Source organism: Teleopsis dalmanni, chromosome 1 (genome assembly GCF_002237135.1).
Source record: "Teleopsis dalmanni isolate 2A chromosome 1, ASM223713v2, whole genome shotgun sequence".
NCBI lineage: Eukaryota > Metazoa > Arthropoda > Insecta > Diptera > Diopsidae > Teleopsis > Teleopsis dalmanni.
The window spans coordinates 129,264,067-129,270,066 of NC_051846.1; positions in this window are offsets into that span (position 1 = coordinate 129,264,067).

The window sequence follows — 6,000 nt, forward strand, 5'->3', positions numbered from 1 at the left end:
ATCGTCTACATAGAATTTTTATTTAAGATTTCTTTTGGCAAAGGATAATTAATTCTTTCGTCTTCTGCTTGCTTAAACAACGTCTTGATGGCAAGATATGGTGCTGATGCAGTACCGTATGTAATCGTGTTCAATCTGCATTCTTTTATTGGTTTTATCCGATCGTTTCTCCATAAAATTCGTTGAAGATCTCTATCATCATGATGAATCCGTATTTGCCGATACATTTTTTCAATGTCAACCGTAAAAACTATTTTAAACATTCTCTACTGAAGTAATAGAACGAATAAATCCTTTTGTAATGTGGAGCCTGTCATCACAATACTGTTCAGTGATTGTCCTGATGTTTTTTTGGCAGACGCGTCAAACACCACTCGAAGTTTTGTTGTCGTGCTGTCTTCTTTAATAACTGCATGATGCGGCAAATAATACACCTTTGTCTTTGGTTTCTCATTAACTTCTTTCATGTGATCCACCTTAATGTACTCTTGCATAAAGTTCACATACTCTTGCTTTAGTGATGGATTCTTCTCAAGTCGTTCTTCCAGTAAAAGAATCGTTTCAATGCCATCTTTCTGGATTTGCCTAACGTTTCTTGATCATTTTATAGCAGTAACCTAAGGATGTATCGTCCTGTTTTATCGCGGGTACAAGTTGAATCACAACGCCTTTCTTCTACCGTTCTTAAGTCTGCATTTGGAATTTCCTCTAATTCCCAAAACCGTTTTAAATACTTGTCGCTGTTGCCGCAAGTCATGGTGCATAACGTTATTTTGTTTGTGATTGTACGCTCTACATCTAAAGGTCCTGATAATATCCATCCAAATAGTGTGTTTTGAGCCATAGGAGAGTTGTCTGGCCCTTTAATTAATCCTTCTTTAAACACTTCTGGTATCACGTCCGACACGATTAACAATTGTATTTCCTTTGGTTCAGCATACCAACGATCTGCTAACTGCAATCAATCAATATGATACCATTTTCCTGGCGTGAATTCTGCATTCGTCATTTTTGATGTGATTTTTGGTAACACTATTGCTTCAATATAACAGCTCTTATTCTTATCATGTATAGATTGAATTTCTAATGAGCATTTGGCTATCACGCTTGTTATTTGCCCATTGATACCTTTTACATGAGTTTGATAATTGGTCAATGGTGCTCTGATTGATCTTGCTAATTATTCTATTATACAAGATTGTGATCCTTGATCAAGAAGCGCTCGTATCGGATTGTTTTTAGTCGTTATAATTACCATTGCTGTTGCTAGTAAAACAGTTTTTTTCCTTTTGGATGTTGTACGATGCTGCCACTTCGGTCTCAGAGGTGTTCTTTACTGTTGGCATCCTCTGTTTATTTACGTTATTTGTGAATGTTGGTTTGTCTTTAACTTGTTCATGCATAATATAACGGTGTTTTTTGTAGCAAATTGTACATCTTTTTTTATTCAAGCACAACTTACTAAAATGCCCACTCTGAAGGCAATTAAAACATAATTTGGCGCTCATAATCTTTTCACGACGTTTCGGCACCTTCATATTCAGAAACTTTGAACATCGAATTAATTGATGGTTACCATTACACACCAAACATAGCGTACGTATTGTAGTTACATGCGTTTTTGTATTTACAGCTGTTGGTCGAAAATTATTCTTATTTTCGCGATTTGTGTCACGAGTTGCCTCCAATCCTCTAACTCTGCTCTCAAGAAACTCGTATAAGCAGCTCAATTTTGGTATTTGTATTGATGCTCCTCTTGAATGTTGGTATAATTTTCTGGTTTTACCATCAAATTTTGGATTCAGTGTCTGTATTATTAGTGGATCCCAACTGGACGTGTCCACATTTAAATTACGTGTACCATATAACACTTCTCTAGAAGCATTATCTAGAAGCATTTTATACCGCGACATTGACATAGTTAAGCGCATAAAAATTCAGCGGCTACGCTGGCTTGGTCATGTCGTGCGAATGGAAGAAAGTGCTCCGGCTAGAAAGGTATTTGATTCGATACCCGCAGGTGGAAAACGCGGTAGAGGACGTCTGCATCTGCGGTGGAAGGACCAGGTGACCAACGATTTGGGGGCGCTCGGTACTACCAACTGGCGTCAGAAGGCAACTAATCGGGCTGACTGGCGGAGGCTACTCGACGCGGCCAAGGACGACACACGTCTGTAATGGCCAACTAAGTAAGTAAGTAAGTAGAAGCATCCATTAATGTTTTTAAATCCTGTGCATTTTCGTTTCTTATTACTCTGAGTGACAATAACTTATTAATAAGATTGTATTGCTGGATTGTTGTATCTTTGTTTCAGTAGTTCAACTGCCGCCGTATAATTGTTCGATGTTTTGTTAAATGATTGATGAGTCTGGCGGCTTCTCCCCGCAGACTTCCTTTTAAGTACTGCATTCTTTCTACATCCACAAGATTATGGTTTTGTTGAACTACATTCAACGGTGGTAGTTTGATATTGCTGCTTACAGGTGCTCTTGTGTCTGAAACGTTTTAACTGCGAACGTTCAGTTCCTCTTGTAACTGAATATATACTCCTTCGTATATCGATTCCAATTATATGAAATCTCCATGGTCTATTGCATCATTCCCGAGCAGGCATTCATCGTGTAATTATGAGATCTTTGGCCAACAATTATTTAGTTTTTCAAACTTAAACTGTAACGTTTCAATACTTTTCGTTAAGTCTATTGTCTCTTTGATCTGCAACAGACTTGTACTTGAGATTGCTAAACGTTTGTTCGTAATATCACATGGCTCGGTGATGGTGACTTCGTCATTGATACTTATGTCTTGATTCCTTGATGACCGAACTTCCTATTGCTCTCTTTCACTTAGTATTTTCAATTCATTATTAAATCGATTCTCGATTTCATTCCGTCTTTGTTGTAAATGGCCAAAGTAATTTTTTGTGATATAATCATGATCAAGCTTCAAATTTTTGATCAGATTATCATTATTGTCTTCAAATGCGTCCCATTTCTGACGCAAATTTTCCAAATGCATCTCAAACTACTGACTTGAGTATCTTGTGGTAGAATCCTTTTTAAAATTAATCCAGATCCTCTGGATCTCACCTTCAATTTCCTTTTGATGTTGGATAACTTAGTCTATCTCGTCGTTCTCCATGATGTCCTATATTTGTATTTGATTTGTGTTTGTTGAAAGCCTCGGTACGCTTCTGCTTGTTTCATTTCGATGGTACGTTTGTATTCACTTCACTCCGATGTTAAAAGCCTCGGTAAGCTTGTATTTACTTCACTCCGAAGTTAAAAGGCTCGGTACGCTTGTATTTACTTCACTCCGATGTTTAAAGCCTCGGTACGCTTATACTTGATTCAATCTTAGACTTAAGTCTCTTAGTTTGGTATATTTGAAACTCTTACCACTGGTGGAGGAAGTTTCAAATATCCGGCACGAAAGACCAAAATGAACAATGATGTTCAGTAACAATCTATATGTTCCTTACCACTGGTGGGGGGAAACAATATATGATTGTTGAGACATTGATTGTAAGTCGATAACTGAATTTATTTAAAATTATTTCGTCTTTTATACAAATTAAAATGTAACAATAATTGCAAGATGTACAAATTAAATTAATTTATTATTTAATTCGCACAAATTGCTTACTAAGCAATCTATGCGAGCGCTTAACTTATGACCTAATTCATAATTTTTTGTTGATTCGTCAACCAAAAAATCAAGTAACAGGTGTGAGCGATTAACTCATAACGTAGTTCTTAGTTTTTTGTTGATTCGTCAACAAACAGTCTAACATCATGTAAGGCTGAGTCTATATCAGTTTCATTTCTGAGCTTGGGTTTTAAGTTTATGTGACTGCTAATGTATTTTCGGAACTACAAAGTTTCGGTCTATGCTCTTGACAACACCAAAATCAATTAAATCAGGAATTGTACATAACTCTGAGGGTCAATAGGTATATTTCCCTGAAGATGTAAAATCAAGGTTCATTTGGCTATTTGAGACCGCTAAGTATGCGCACACGTTTTCCATGCATACTAAAAGTTGTTGAATCATTCGTTCCATATTATCTATATGTGATTTTATGGAACTCATATCTGTCAGCTCGCGGATTTCATCTTTTTTTAGGTGCTCCGTCAGACGCAATACCAATTACATTTTATTGCCCGTCGTATGCAAACCTTCTTCTTCCAACGCCCCCTTCAGCTCGTTTAAACGCATGTCCTTCAACTTTGGTGCTGCTATTATTATTTCTTTTATCCATCCCACTAGATGACGTTTTTGTACTCTTTCAAGGTTATTGGGCGAGGGCCAGTACTCGGATTTGTTTCTAGTGCCTCTTGAAGTGTTAGAACTGTTCTGTTAAGTAACTCGTCAAATTTGTGTTGTGACATTCATAAGCAGGATGCGTACAGCGTCGTTCTAGTCGTTCCTGTTTTTCTTTGAAGTATTCTTCATAATTAACCGTTTCGTGCAGTTCTTCGAAACTTTTTAAGTGTCGTCTTTCCAAATTTCCTAGTTGTAGAAAACTAGATACTGGTAGACAGGTTGCTTCTTCTTGTTGTTCTGAAATTGATAGCATGTTATCAAGGCTACAGGAATTTTCAGGATTAATGCTTCATAGATGTAATGAAATTCAGAATTTCAGGATCGCCATGTAATGAAAGTATGATCGACATATAATGATGTAGGTATGCTATGTACAAATGTCGAGGTATAGTTGAAAAAGATTTTGAGTATTGTTTTACTTCTCCAGTCGCTTATTCTATTATTTTAGCAGTTATGCAGTATAGAATAGTGTTCTCATCAGCTTAGTACACCGTACAGAGATCAGTAATTTAAAAGACAAGTGTATGCTTTAAATCTAGAATTAAGTCTAATTTATTCAATAAAATGTTCCGGTATTTATACCGTTTAAAACTTATATACTAACAATGATTCGTATTTTTTATGTACTAGAAATAACTAATCAGTACGTGGGTTACTTCTTTATCATCAATATTTTAATATACATGATGTTCATGTTCATAATAAGTGCTTAATCATATATCATATTTAAGTACTTATAATTATTGTATTATTCTTTCCTAAAGAATGTGGGTCATGCTAGTGCAAAGACCATATATACTTTATCACTTGGCTTGCGCATTATGTTATATATGCATTTATAACTGCATGAGTCAAATGCATTGACGTGGGTACTACACTAGTCGGTAACGTTGATTCTCAACCTACCAGCGTAGCCTTACCACTAACTCTTTCAATTCTCCTTCAGCGTCAATTTCGTGACTTTCTAACACTTTTTCTACCTTCGCAATTTTACCTTGCTTACTACCACGTACTTGAATACTATTTGCAATATCACGGTTAAATCTTTTATACGTAGGTCCTTTAATTTCGTCATCATTGTGGCTTTCTTTAATTCAACGCAACCGTTCCGTTTGACTGTCTGAACAAAACCAAAAACATCACCTTTTCAACAACTTTTCTGTGCTGCTCCCTTTTTCTTAGAATCATAGCGCTATTAATTAACGTTGAAGCATACGTACTTGCATATTCTTCTATTATTTTGATTAGAATCATAGCGTTGTTGACTCTCGTTAAGGTATGCGCACGAGTTATATTTTGTATTTAACTGAAGTTTAACACAAAATTAAGTTATTTAAAAATTACGCAACTTAAGTTATGAACTAGAATCTTAAGTCTAACTTTAATTTAATTTTTAGTTTTTATAACAGCGATTTGGCAAAGCAAATCGCGATAACAGACTAACATAAATTGTAATTATTTACTTAGGATGATCTCAGTTTATGTTAGTTATCGTTATAACATATTTGTATTTATTATTTGAGATAACTAAACCGAATTCTGTTACATTTTACAGACTTATTTATTTAGGACAAAACGATCTTTTCTTATGAGTTGTTTACTGGATTAGTAGGGTGATGGTACATAACTCACGTGCATGTTCTTTCAACACCTGTCCACCTTTGAGGGGATTT